Source organism: Bos grunniens, chromosome 6, assembly GCF_055505025.1.
Source record: "Bos grunniens cultivar Pamir isolate PY7600 chromosome 6, Bosgru_T2T1.0, whole genome shotgun sequence".
Taxonomy (NCBI): Eukaryota; Metazoa; Chordata; class Mammalia; order Artiodactyla; family Bovidae; genus Bos; species Bos grunniens.
This window is the reverse complement of record NC_141170.1, coordinates 10,069,097-10,082,265: the sequence shown is the minus strand read 5'-3', so window position 1 is coordinate 10,082,265 and position 13,169 is coordinate 10,069,097. Positions and strand designations below refer to the sequence as shown.

Genomic DNA, 13,169 nt, shown 5'->3' with positions numbered 1-13,169 from the left:
TCTCAAATCTTGGGCTGATAATAGCTCAACAAACCGGTATTCATATCAATTGTTTTGTGGCTGGGGGATGACACACATCATTCCACTCTATCTCAAAAATGCATATTGTGGGAGAGGGGCCTGGTGAAACTCGGTCAGCCTTGAGACGTCTTTCTTATCTGATTAATAGCTTTCTAACAGACAGAAAACATCCAGCTAAAGACTAACGGGCATTCTCAGTCCCCCTTCCCATGTCTATGTCAGAATATTTCTCTGTCCCTTTTCACTTTAATAAAACTCTGCTGTACAAAAGATCCTGAATGATCAAGCCTGGTCCCTGGTCTAGAAGCTAAATCTTCTTCTTCGGATGTCACGAATCCGACACCATTCACTGTTAAGCTGTCATCTCGGAGGCTCGTCTGGGAACTTCAGGACACAGTAAGAACACTCAGAGCTCTAAACTCTCTGCTTTCTTAGTATACACGTTTTCTGCTTTACTTTGCTAACTCTCTGGTGTGCTTGTGTGAATGAATGACACGCCGTGAGTGAAGTAAGCGAAGAGCCCTGATCTGCAGTTTTGCGGTGCTTCATAACGACTAAAGGCAGCCCCAGAAAGGGGAGTCTTGTCAGGGATTTATACTGACCTGCCAGTACCAAGAGATACCCAACATCCCTGTAAGGGGAGTGGCCAGAGTTGGCAAAGCGTGTGGACTGAACTTTTCTTTCTGGGTCATCTTTTTCCTGGTCTCTGATCACTTCATAATTGCATAGGGAATTAGAACTACTAACCTAATCTGTCGAATTATAGACTTCCAAGGGAATTGTGATCCATGCTGTTACTATGTACTTTTACTTAGACACCAAGTATGGAAGCACCTCGCCTTGCTAGGAGCCGAAATTTACAAGAGCATGTTTGGGAGTGAGGCTGAGCTCTAGCTCCAGGAATGTCTCTCAGGCTAGAGGTCACTCTCTTGGCTGCGTGTCTCAGGGGCCAGCGACCTGAAAGTGAGGCTTTGTCATGGCTGTGCTGCCTATCTATGTGGATAAAAGCACTGCTGGTGACCATGAGATTTTTGGAGACACAGATCGGGAGTTCCTGGATCTGGTCAGATTGGAAGTGCAGTGGGCTTCTTCCTTTGATAGTGTTAGCTCTTAGTGGACCAGAGGAGGCTCTCTGGTGGGTTTTGTCTCAACTCCTTAGATATTCTTTTGTGGAATCTGTGGAAATAAGCTGGAAGGATTGGTCCTGATAGCTTGAGGACAAAAATCACTCTTTTCTCGCTGGCTGACACTTTCAGTATCAGATATACTGATGTGGCAATGACTCAGCACTTCTACAGTGGTCAGGACTGTACACAGGAGTGTGCATGGGCACATATAAGATGGCTGCTTCCCCTAGTAGTCCTCGCTTGGGAAACATTCTGGGCAAGCTACTCTGCTCCACCCCAGGTGGCATCAGAGGAAAAGGGCAAATCAAACAAATGCCTTGGTGTTAAGGAACTGAAAATCAATCTGTGATGCCATCAGGTCTACCCTGGTGCCCCCATGATAGAACTGGGACGGATGAGGATAGAGCCTGCGTCAGTAAGGGACAGACCAAGTCCAACCAGGGAAAGAAAGCTTTGGTGGAAAGGCTGCCTACACCCCCATCTAAAGCAAGGAGGGATGCCTCCAGTGGAAAGAAGCCACAGCTGTAGATGCTGCTTTTTTCTCTCTTATGCTGCTGCTGCTCAGTTGCCCCAGTCGTGTCTGACTCCATGCAATCCCATAGGCAGCAGCCCACCAGGCTCCTCTGTCCCTGAGACTCTCCAGGAAAGAATACTGGAGTGGTTGCCATTTCCTTCTCCTTATCTCTCTCTCATAGATGGGAGCTAACAGTTCCAGAACCACTTCTTTAAAATGTATTTTAAAGAACTGGGACAAGTTTGATCCCCAGAATTTAAAAAGATATGCATGATCTTCTTCTGTGATACTGAATGGCCACAGTATCCTTTGGAAGGCAGGGAATGCTGGCCAGTTGAAAGACCTCAATTATTACTATTTTACAACTAGACCAGTTCTGTAGAAAACAAGGGAAATGGGTAGAAGTGACATAAGTGTTGCTCTTTATCTCTCTGCGAGACATGTCAGACTTGTGTCCTAAGGGTACAGATTTGGGTGTGAAACCTTCAGCTCCCTCCTGTCCTCTTACTTTGCCCCTGTATCTGGGGTTCCCAGCTGAACAGGTTGAGAATCAGGGCACCCTTCCAGGAGGGGTGGCCTCAGTCTTGGTAGAAATTCAAACAGTACCAATTGCAGTTGAGACTATCAAGAGGATCCAAAAAGCACACAGAAGCATTTATGGGGCTAACTTTACTTTATGAGCTTACTTGGAAAGATATAGTGTATGTCTTGGGACAGATGCTGACTCCTGACTTGGAAGCTTGAATTTTGGGCGAAACTACTGCTTTTGGAGATGAATGGCTTGAACGTGAGACAAGGGGAAAGAGTGAGCACGAAGTAGCTCCCCTCTCTACTGGGAGCCAACCAGTCCCTATAACAGAGACACTTTGTCAAGTGTATTCTTGAGGGACTCAAGTGAGTGCCGCTAAGACTTTAAAATATGCTCAGCTGGCTGACACGGAACAGGGAGAGAAGGAAACTCCTGGTAAATCCCTAGATAGACTACGGGAGGCTCTCCGCAAGTTTACTGATGTTGATCCTGAAAGTTTAGAGGGAGAAATGATCTTTAAAGATAGATTTCTCACTCAGTTGGCTCCAGATATTTGCTGTACATTACAAAGGAGTTTGGACCAAATCAGTCTTTGAAAAACTGTTACAGCTGGCTCAGATGGTGTATTATGGTAGAGAATACGAGGAGGGAAAAAGAACCAGGCAAAGGACTGAAGCCACAACAAAGGCCATTAAATCTGCCCTGAAACAGCCTGAGAAAAATGCCCAGAAGGACCCAGGTAAAAAAGGATATGCTTGCTATTACTGTGGAAAGGAGGGTCATCTCAAGCAGGATTGCCCTCAGGCATCTAAGGTGTCCCCAGCTCCATGTCCAGTCTGCAAATGATCATATTGAAGAAGAGACTGCCCACTGACGTGTAGGCCCCAGGGGTTGGACTCCCAAAACATTCGGGACTGAAGGTGCCCAGGGGCCCTAACCAAGCCCCTATCCTAATAACACCTGAGGAATCCCTGGTATTGATAACTGTGGAGGGCCAATCAGTCAATTTTCTTTTGGACACTGAGGCAGCTTTCTGCTCAGTAAAGCCCCTGGTCTGCTTTCCTTCCCATTCACTACTGCAATGGGGCTGTCTGGACAAGCCAAATGCTATTATTCCAGTCATACTTTAAGCTGCAACTGGGACTCTGTGCTATTTTCTCGAGTTTCTAATCGTGCCAGTCTCCCTCACCCCTTCTGGGGAGGGATATGCTGAACAAGGTCCAGGCCTCTGTTTTCATATATATGGGGAACCTGCTCTTTTAATTGAACAAAATGTAAGTTATAAAGTGTGAGCTGATGGAAAAACTGTGGGTCAAGCACAAAACGCTGTTCCTGTCATTATCAAGCTCAAAGACCCTCACCTATTTTCCCATCAAAAGCAGTATTCACTAAAGCCTGAGGTTAATGAATGGGCAAAATCTTACTGTACTGACTTCTCATAATATTAGTGGGATCTTAAACTCTAAAGTTCAGAGTGACCATGGCTCCATCTTTAAAGTTGCTGTAACTCAAGGGGGTATTCAAAGCTCTAAGAATAGAATATCACTTACACTATTCCTGGAGACTCCAATTCAGAAAAAGTTGAAAAGGATAATGACATTAAGAAAAGTAGTGAATGGGAAGGAAAGCAGACCAGGGGCTTTAGTGAGCAGAAAGCTGCCTCAGTATCCAAAAGAAAATTGACTGATTGGCCCTCCACAGTTATCAATACCAGGGATTCCTCAGGTGTTATTAGGATAGGGGCTTAGTTAGGGCCCCCTGGGTACCTCCAGTCCCATGTAAGCTAACTAGGAAACACAAGACAGTTGGTTTAAAGTTTTACCCGCAGCTTTAATGAGGGCTCAAACTGCCACTACAAAGAAAGGACTGTCTCCATGACAGACTGTTTTCATGCACAGATATTGTCATAGATCCTGAAGTCACATAGTTAAAATTAACTATGTGACTCATCTTTTAGCTTTTCAACAGACGTTATCGGGGGGTTAACTCCTGACCCAGTCTTTGAGTCAAACAAGCCGCTGTTTGAGCCAGGAACCGAGATGGGCCTGAGAATCTAGGTGGGCTTGCTTCTGTTGACTCCAAAAGTCCTGAGTCTGTTGGTTGGCCCTCAAGACAGCGCCTTTCTGTCCTGCACTCATTCCTACACTGCATTCCACAATGAGTCTAATTGCTGGATCTGCGGAGCACTCCCCTCCTCATCAATTGAACACTTCCCATGACAGGTTTCTCCTCTTCAAGGAAAGGACTTTCTTCAACTCTGTGATGATGTCTAACAATCATAAGATGGACTGCTATAACATATTGTACCCTAACTATGGACATAATGTGACTTTTAATTTTGATTAAGTTTTAACTTGGTATAATAACTATTTTGCCTTACATCTGTAACTGTAAAAAGGAGTTTGTTTCTAACCGTCTGAAAGCATTTAAGTTACAAATTGTTGTCCAGGCTCCTATGAGTGCCACAACCTCCTCCAACTATTACCTGGGGCTCCTGGATCAGAGACCCTCAATATGAGTATTAGGAGAATATGTTGGCTCAACAATTTAGGGACGATGCCCCTTTCCCTTAGAAACATAACTCTCCTAAAAGAAAAGGGTGGGGGCACTCTTTCTGGCTCCTTCTGATGTCTCTATCAGAAGCTTTTTCTATCTCTTTTATGTTTAATAAAACTTTATTACACAAAAGCTCTGAGCAATCAAACCTTGTCTCTGGCCCCAGGTTGAATTTGTCTCCTCCAGAGGCCAAGAATCTCAGCATCTTTTTATGGTTTAACAACAACCTTTTAACTGTTTCAATACCTGTAGTGATTGTGATAACAGTATTGAATTATTTACAATGTAGCTGGTTGTAGTTATCAGCACTATTAAATTGTCAAAATCTAATAAAATTTATTTTGTGATTATTCTTAAAATTGTGGAGGACAGGGACACTAACATCATTATGCTGGCATATGGAAAAATTTATTAGCTTCTGTAAACCAGCCTTTTAGAATAAGACCTAAAACCTATATGGGAATCATATGTGATGTTTTCTCAAATATTATATTCACTTGAGAATAAAAATAGAGAGAAATAATTTTGCTATTTGGTAGGCAACTCTAGCGTTCAGAAATGGAATGCATCAAGCATGTTCAAGTGAATCAATATCCCTCAGTGTGACTTTAGTATAAATCAAAATTTATGATCCAAATATGGCATACTGTGACAAAATTGAATAAATAAGAGAAAGTGATACTACAGAAATAAACATTTCTATATCAGGACAGCTGGCTATTATTTTTATCAAATGGTGGAAAAAGCAGTGCCAGAGAAACACTTGCATGAAAAGGATAATTTGCTCTTCCCTAAAAATTGAACATGGCAGCTAACTCCATCAAATCACAATAAATGTTATTTGTGGCAGATAATAGTATAAAAATCATAAGTAGATATATTCAAGAAAGTGTACTCAGAGTTATATATTATCTTAAAACAGAAAAGGTTAAAGAAAATCAGCTAATAGAATCTCCACATTATACAAATGTGAGGTGAAGTTATCTTGGCTAGGGTCAGAAAGCTGGTGAGTAACAGAATTTACATCATCAGCTACATACAAGTCATTACAAAGTTTATATTTCATATCCATGTCTCTCTCTCCTAGTTACAAACTACATCAACTATTGTTGTTGCTTAGTTGTTAAGTTGTGTCTAACCCTTTTGCAACCCCATGGACTGTAGCCAACAGGCTTCTCTGTCTATGGTATTTCCCAAGCAAGAATATTGGAGTGGGTTGTCATCCTTCTCCAGGGGATCTTTCTGACACAGGGGTTGAACCTGCATCTCCTGCACAGACAGATGGGTTCTTTATCAATGAGCCACCAGGGAAGGACCATGTCAACTATACTTGTGAGTTTACCACATTTATCAAATGAAAATCTGTATTGTGTCCAGTGAAATGAAATTTCTGATGGGGAAAAAAAAAAAAAAAAAACTTTTTTAGTTTAGCTTGTTCCATGAAACATTTTGTGCATATTTATATTAAAATTATTTATTGTTCATTTAAAATTCAAATTTATGTAGAAATCCTGTGCTTTATCTGACAATCTATATATTAGGAATTCCCATTTGGATGAAATTTTTACATCTTTAGGTCAACATACTCAAAATCAAATTTTTGATTTTTCACCTTCTTTTTTTTTTTAATTTTATTTTATTTTTAAACTTTACATAATTGTATTAGTTTTGCCAAATATCAAAATGAATCCGCCACAGGTATACATGTGTTCCCCATCCTGAACCCTCCTCCCTCCTCCCTCCCCATACCATCCCTCTGGGTTGTCCCAGTGCACTAGCCCCAAGCATCCAGTATCGTGTATCGAACCTGGACTGGCAACTCGTTTCTTACATGATATTTTACATGTTTCAATATCATTCTCCCAAATCTTCCCACCCTCTCCCTCTCCCACAGAGTCCATAAGACTGTTCTATACATCAGTGTCTCTTTTGCTGTCTCGTACACCGGGTGATTTTTCACCTTCAAACTCAGCCTTCCTCTATGGCACTGTTCTTAGTGAATGACCTCACTACCACCCAGTTTCCCAAGCCAGAATCCTGGCACCAATTTTGATTTTCATCTTTCTCATTACCTTCCTCACTGGTCATACTCAGTCACTTCTTAAACATCTTCTAAATATCTTCATCTCTCAGTTCTCACTGTTGTTACTTAGTTCATCAATTCTTATTTTCTTTGGTTACTTTAGTGCCTGCCTAACTGGGATTCCCTGGTGGCTCAGATGATAAAGAGTTTGCCTTCAAAGAGGGAGATTTGGGTTTGATCCCCAGGTCCATAAGATCCCCTAGAGAAGGAAATGAAATCCACTCCAGTATTCTCGCCTGGGAAATCCCATGGAAGGAGGCGCCTGACAGACTACAGTCCATAGAATCACAGAGTTAGACACGACTGAGTGAATTCACTTTTCACTTTCAACGGATTTATCTGCCCCTACTTTAGTCTCTTAATCTATTCATGACTTTAGAAAAAGGAATGGGTGAAAAAAGGTCGCTCAGTCGCATCTGACTCTTTGTGTCCCCATGGACTCTATAGCCCATGGAATTCTCCAGGCCAGAATACTGGAGTGGGTAGCTTTTGCCTTCTCCAGGAGATCTTTCCAACCCAGGAATTGAACTGGGGTCTCCTGCATTGCAGGTGGATTCTTTACCAACTGAGCTATCAGGGAAGCCAGACACATGTCCTGGGGGGCTCAGACAGTAAAGCATCTGCCTACGAGGTTGTAGCTATCAATGTTCACTCATTAATGCCAAAGAAGGACTTAAAACATTCCCATTCAGAATCATTCCCAGTCTGGTCCCTGCTAGCTACAGCTAACTCAAGTTGTACAGAAACCCTTTGCCCTCAACAGTGTAGATCAGGGGTTTTCAACCACTGAATAATATTGCCCACTGATTGCTTTGTAAATAAAGCTGCATTAGGGCTTATCCATGCCCATATGTCTATGTGTTTTCTTTGTCTGTCTCCTTGCTATAACTCTAGATACACAAAATTATTTATAATGTTTTTGAACTTACAATACTCTATCTCAGTAGTAGGACAAAATTAGCAATCTCTTTGTAGAATGTTGTTTCTTCCAACATAAGCCACGGCAATTCTCCTTAAAACCCCACTCCTCTTTTATATTAATAAAAAACACCTCTGTTCCAGAAAACCTCCTGGTCTACCAGAAAGTATGAGGTCTCCACCTCTGGGTTCACTGGGACGTTTCCTCTCTACCTCTTTGCTCTGGTTATTCCATTTGGTATTTACAGAACTTTATCTTTTAAGATAGTGAAGTCACTCAGTTGTTTCTGACTCTTTGTGACTCCATGGACTACCAGACTCCTCCATCCATGGGATTTTCCAGGCAAGAGTACTGGTGTGGGTTGCCATTTCCTTCTCCAGGTATCTTCCTGACCCAGGGATTGAACCAGGTCTCCCACATTGCAGGCAGATGCTTTACCATCTGAGCCAACAGGGAAATGCATGCATCATTCCCTAATCTAGTGTCAGCACTTAGCAGAGATAGCTTGAAATAGGTGCTCATTCAATGAAGTACTGAAAACCTGAATCTTGTGTGCAGAACCTAGTCCCTGAGATAATCTCATTTTTTCAGTGTCCTCATTTATCCTGTATTGACAGCTTTGCTTCAGGCCTATGAATGTGTATCGAAAATATGCTTATTATTGTCACTGTAATGCAAAAATCAGTTTCTGAAATTAAGAATTATGTCTAAAAGGTTAGAATAAATCTGCATAGTTAAAACCACCTTCCAAAAAAATGTATTTCAGGATACACATTAAACACATAAAAATCAACAAAAGAAGGTGCAAAGTCAACAAAAATATTGAAAGAAATATCTCTCAGTTGCCTGAGAATATTTGCTAGGTATGAAATCAATTTTCTACCTTTGGTTTGTTGTTGTTACTATTGTGTTGTTGTTGTTGTTTCCCATTAATTCACTTGGTGTTGCATAGAATGGGAAGCTGGTTTGTCAATATACACATTTTTAAATACTGGAAGTCAAATTGTGCCATTGAAAATGTAAAATTGAACCTCTTTTCTAAGGGAAGGGTGTGTGCATGTGTGGTAAAACGCTTCAGTCCTGTCTGACTATATGACCCTACAGACTGTAGCCCACCAGGCTCCTCTGTCCATGGGATTCTCCAGGCAAGAATATTGGAGTGGGTTGCCATTCTTTTCTCCAGGAGATCTTCTCAACCCAGGGGACAAACCCATGTTTCTTATTTCTCTTGCTTTTGCAGGTAGGTTCTTTACCACTAGCAGTACCTGGAAAGCCCAAGGCAAGGATAAGGACACTAACATCCTCATCCCAAGAAATGTTATTTAAAATGAATTATCATATATGTACGATATACATATGAGATATATATATATATATATATGATCACAAAGCCACTTAAATAGAAGAAAACAATAATTTTACTGTTAAAAATTGAGAGGAAGAATAATTGGGGGAATAGACGTGGGAGGATGGAACACAAATTGCTCTTTCTAAAGCAATATTTCATGCAAAGATGGGCACAATAAAGGAGACAAACAGTACAGACCTAATAGAAGTAGAATGGCACCCCACTCCAGTGTTCTTGCCTGGAGAATCTCAGGGATGGCGGAGCCTGGTGGGCTGCCGTCTATGGGGTCACACAGAGTTGGACATGACTGAAGTGACTTAGCAGCAGCAACAGAAGCAGAAAATATTAAGAAGTGCCAAGAACACACAGAACTACTATAGCAAAAAGATCTTCATGACCCAGATAACCACGATGGTGTGATCATTGACCTAGAGCCAGACATCCTGGAATGTGAACTCAAGTGGGCCTTAGGAAGCATCGTTACAAACAAAACTAGTGGAGGTGATGGAATTTGAATTGAGCTATTTCAAATCCTAAAAGATAATGCTGTGAAAGTGCTGCATTCAATATGTCAGCAAATTTGGAAAACTCAGCAATGGCCACAGAACTGGAAAAGGTCAGTTTTTATTCCAATCCCAAAGAAAGGCAATGCCAAAGAATGCTCAAACTACCACACAATCACCTCACGTGCTAGTAAAGTAATGCTCAAAATTCTCCAACCCAGGCTTCAATAGTATGTAAACCGTGAACTTCCAGATGTTCAAGCTGCATTTAGAAAAGGCAGAGGAACCAAAAGTCAAATTGCCAACATCTGCTGGATCATCAAAAAAGCTAGTGATTTCCAGGAAAACATCTATTTCTGCTTTATTGACTATGCCAAAGCCTTTGACTCTGTTGATCACAACAAACTGTGGGAAATTCTTCAAGAGATGGGAACACCAGACCACCTGACCTGCCTCTTGAGAAACCTATATGCAGGTCAGGAAGCAATAGTTAGAACTGGACATGGAACAACAGACTGGTTCTAAATAGGGAAAGGAGTACTTTTGAGATTGTATATTGTCACCCTGCTTATTTAACTTATATGCAGAGTACATCATAAGAAATGCTGGACTGGATGAAGCAAAAGCTGGAATCAAGATTGCAGGGAGAAATATCAATAACTTCAGATATGAAGATTGACACCACCCTTATAGCATAAAGCCAATAAGAACTAAAGAGCCTCTTCATGAAAGTGAAAGAGGAGAATGAAAAAGTTGGCTTAAAACTCAACATTCAGAAAAATAAGATCATGGCATCTGGTCCCATCACTTCATGGAACATAGATGGGGAAACAATGGAAACAGTGACAGACTTTATTTTCTGGGGCTCCAAAATCACTGCAGATAGTGACTCCAGCCATGAAATTAAAAGACTCTTGCTCCTTGGAAGAAAATTTATGACCAACCTAGACACCATATTGAAAAACAAAGACATTACTTTGCCAACAAAGGTACGCTTAGTCGAAGCTATGGTTTTTCCAGTAGTCATGTATGGATGTAAGAGTTGGACTATAAAGAAAGCTGAGTGCCGAAGAATTGATGCTTTTGAACTGTGGCATTGGAGAATACTCTTGAGAGTCCCTTGGACTGCAAGGAGATCCAACCAGTCCATCCTAAAGGAAATCAGTCATGAATATTCATTGCAAGGACTGATGTTGAAGCTGAAACTCCAATACTTTGACCTTTTGATGTGAAGAACTGACTCATTTGAAAAGACTCTGATGCTGGGAATGATTGAAGGCAGAAAGCGAAGGGAACGACAGAGAATGTGAGGTTGGAGGGCTCTGGGATTTGGTGATGGACAGAGAAGCCTGGCGTGCTGCAGTCCATGCGGTCACAAAGAGTCGGACATGACTGAAAGACTGAACTGAACTGAAAGCAGTATTTGTAAAGACATTGTAGAGTTATGTAATAACTACCTTAAGAGCTAGATACATAAATTGTTAACAGCAGATGAACCTGGACAGTAAGATTAGCAATGGGGAAGTGTAAAGTAGGAAACTGATATTTTTCATTAAAAAAAAAGAAACTTTTATATGATCCGTGGGTGTTTTTTAATGTCATATACTTTTTGATATTTAAGTGATTTTTAAATATATTTTCTCCTTAGATCTTATCTCTGTAACAGTGTTTGTGAGTATTTTAATCCTTTATTCATGGACTCACATTTCAGTTATCCTTATTTAACTCTAAGTCCCAGAATATTCCCTGAACGATTGGGCTTTATATTTCCTGTTTTATTTACATTCAGCTCGATATTTGCCACATAACAAGTGTCTAACTCTGAAACATTTTCATGCAGTCTTCCAGAGGTCTTCAGTAGGACTGAGCCCCAGTTGACCTCATAACTGTTCATTAGTATACACTGTGTTGAGAACCTTGTATTTCCTGCTTCACTTTCCCATTTCCTACTGGTTCAGCCTGTGACCCCATTGAAAATAGACTGTTTCACTCAGAGCCTTTTATCAAGATTTGTTTCAAGGGAAACACAAGCTAAGATAATTGGAGCCAAGAATAGAATTATTTTCAGTAGAAACCAAGACCCAGGGTTACATTGGTAAATGACCAAATGGCAACAAGACACCATAGAGGGTGGTAAGTCAGGTTAATAGAACTGTCAGCCATGGTGGATGGTGATGGAATATGTATAGGTGTGAGAATATGTACTGGCTTATGGAACAATGGGAAATTTAAGAATTCTGGCTGTTAACAAGTGCCCTAGAGCTCTGAAAGAGAAAATGCTCGTCTTAGTTTATGCAACTATTAAACAAGGGAACACTGGAAAAGCAAATAAGTCTTCATGGAAATGTTTTAAAAAGACTGTTAACTTCACCTGGAGGATAGACTTTGCTAAGTATCAGGCCTGAGACTTGATTATAAGGGTTTCAGAGTTAGGTTGAAGGCTGAATTCACAGACCCAGCAAGTCTTCTGTAATAAATTTAGGTCCGTGATAAGAAAAGAATAGAACACTGAAATCCAGGATGGGAATATTGGGCAAGTGTGTTTGAATCCCAAGATTTCCTTAAACCTTCTATGCTGAAAAATTGCCTTTTACTAAAAAAAGAGAATCATCTCTCATTGCATAAAGACCATGCAAGGACTTTACTCAAGGTTAATGTTAGCCAACAGGATAATTAACCTTCTCAAGATCTGCTCCTCCTTTCATTGTTCTCAGTCAATAGTTAATGTTAACATGGTCAGAATGAAAGAGTTTAAGAGGGACACAATCAGAGGCCAGTACAGCATGCCTCAGGATAGATACGGAGGGTCCAGCACAATGTATGTTTGATGGAAGATAGTTTATTTGTATGAGGGCACTCTTCACTGTTTTAGGATTTACTACTTCTGCAAGGATACCTAGTATACTTCTGAAATTGGTCCTTGAGGCAGAGAAACAATGATGGTCTACAAAGAAATGAAGGAGCGATGACAGAATAGCTTTAGCAGATAGGAATGGAAGATTTCAGAATAGTTCAGGCTCATAGAGGTAAAGTGGATGCAAATTATTAGAGGTAATAATTGCAGCCATGAAATTAAAAGATGCTTACCCCTTGGAAGGAAAGTTATGACCAACCTAGACACCATATTAGAAAGCAGAGGCATTACTTTGCCAACAAAGGTCCGTCTAGTCAAGGCTATGGTTTTTCCAATGGTCATGTATGGATGTGAGAGTTGGACTGTGAGGAAAGCTGAGCATGGAAGAATTGATGCTAAAGCTGAAATTCCAGTACTTTGGCCACCTCATGCAAAGAGTTGACTCATTGGAAAAGACTCTGATGCTGGAAGGGATTGAGGGCAGGAGGAGAAGGGGATGACAGAGGATGAGATGGTTGGATGGCATCACCAACTCAATGGACATGCGTTTAGGTGAACTCCAGGAGTTGGTGATGGACAGGGGGGCCTGGTGTGCTGCAGTTCATGGAGTCGCAAAGAGACAGACACGACTGAGCAACTGCACGGAACTGAATTCAACAAAAAAAGATTACAAACTTTTTTAACGTACAAGGAAAGCATATATCAGCTACTACAA

General features: G+C 41.0%; 1 long non-coding RNA gene across 1 annotated transcript in view; it reads left to right on the top strand.

Annotated features, from left to right (window-relative positions):
* The first annotated feature begins 207 nt into the window (after window positions 1-207).
* LOC147370264 (uncharacterized) overlaps window positions 208-13,169 on the top strand; it is a 37,060-nt gene continuing 24,098 nt past the window's right edge. The window contains exon 1 of the long non-coding RNA XR_015166085.1: window positions 208-417. This is a non-coding gene — a long non-coding RNA (uncharacterized LOC147370264). The remainder of the gene's footprint in view (window positions 418-13,169) is intronic.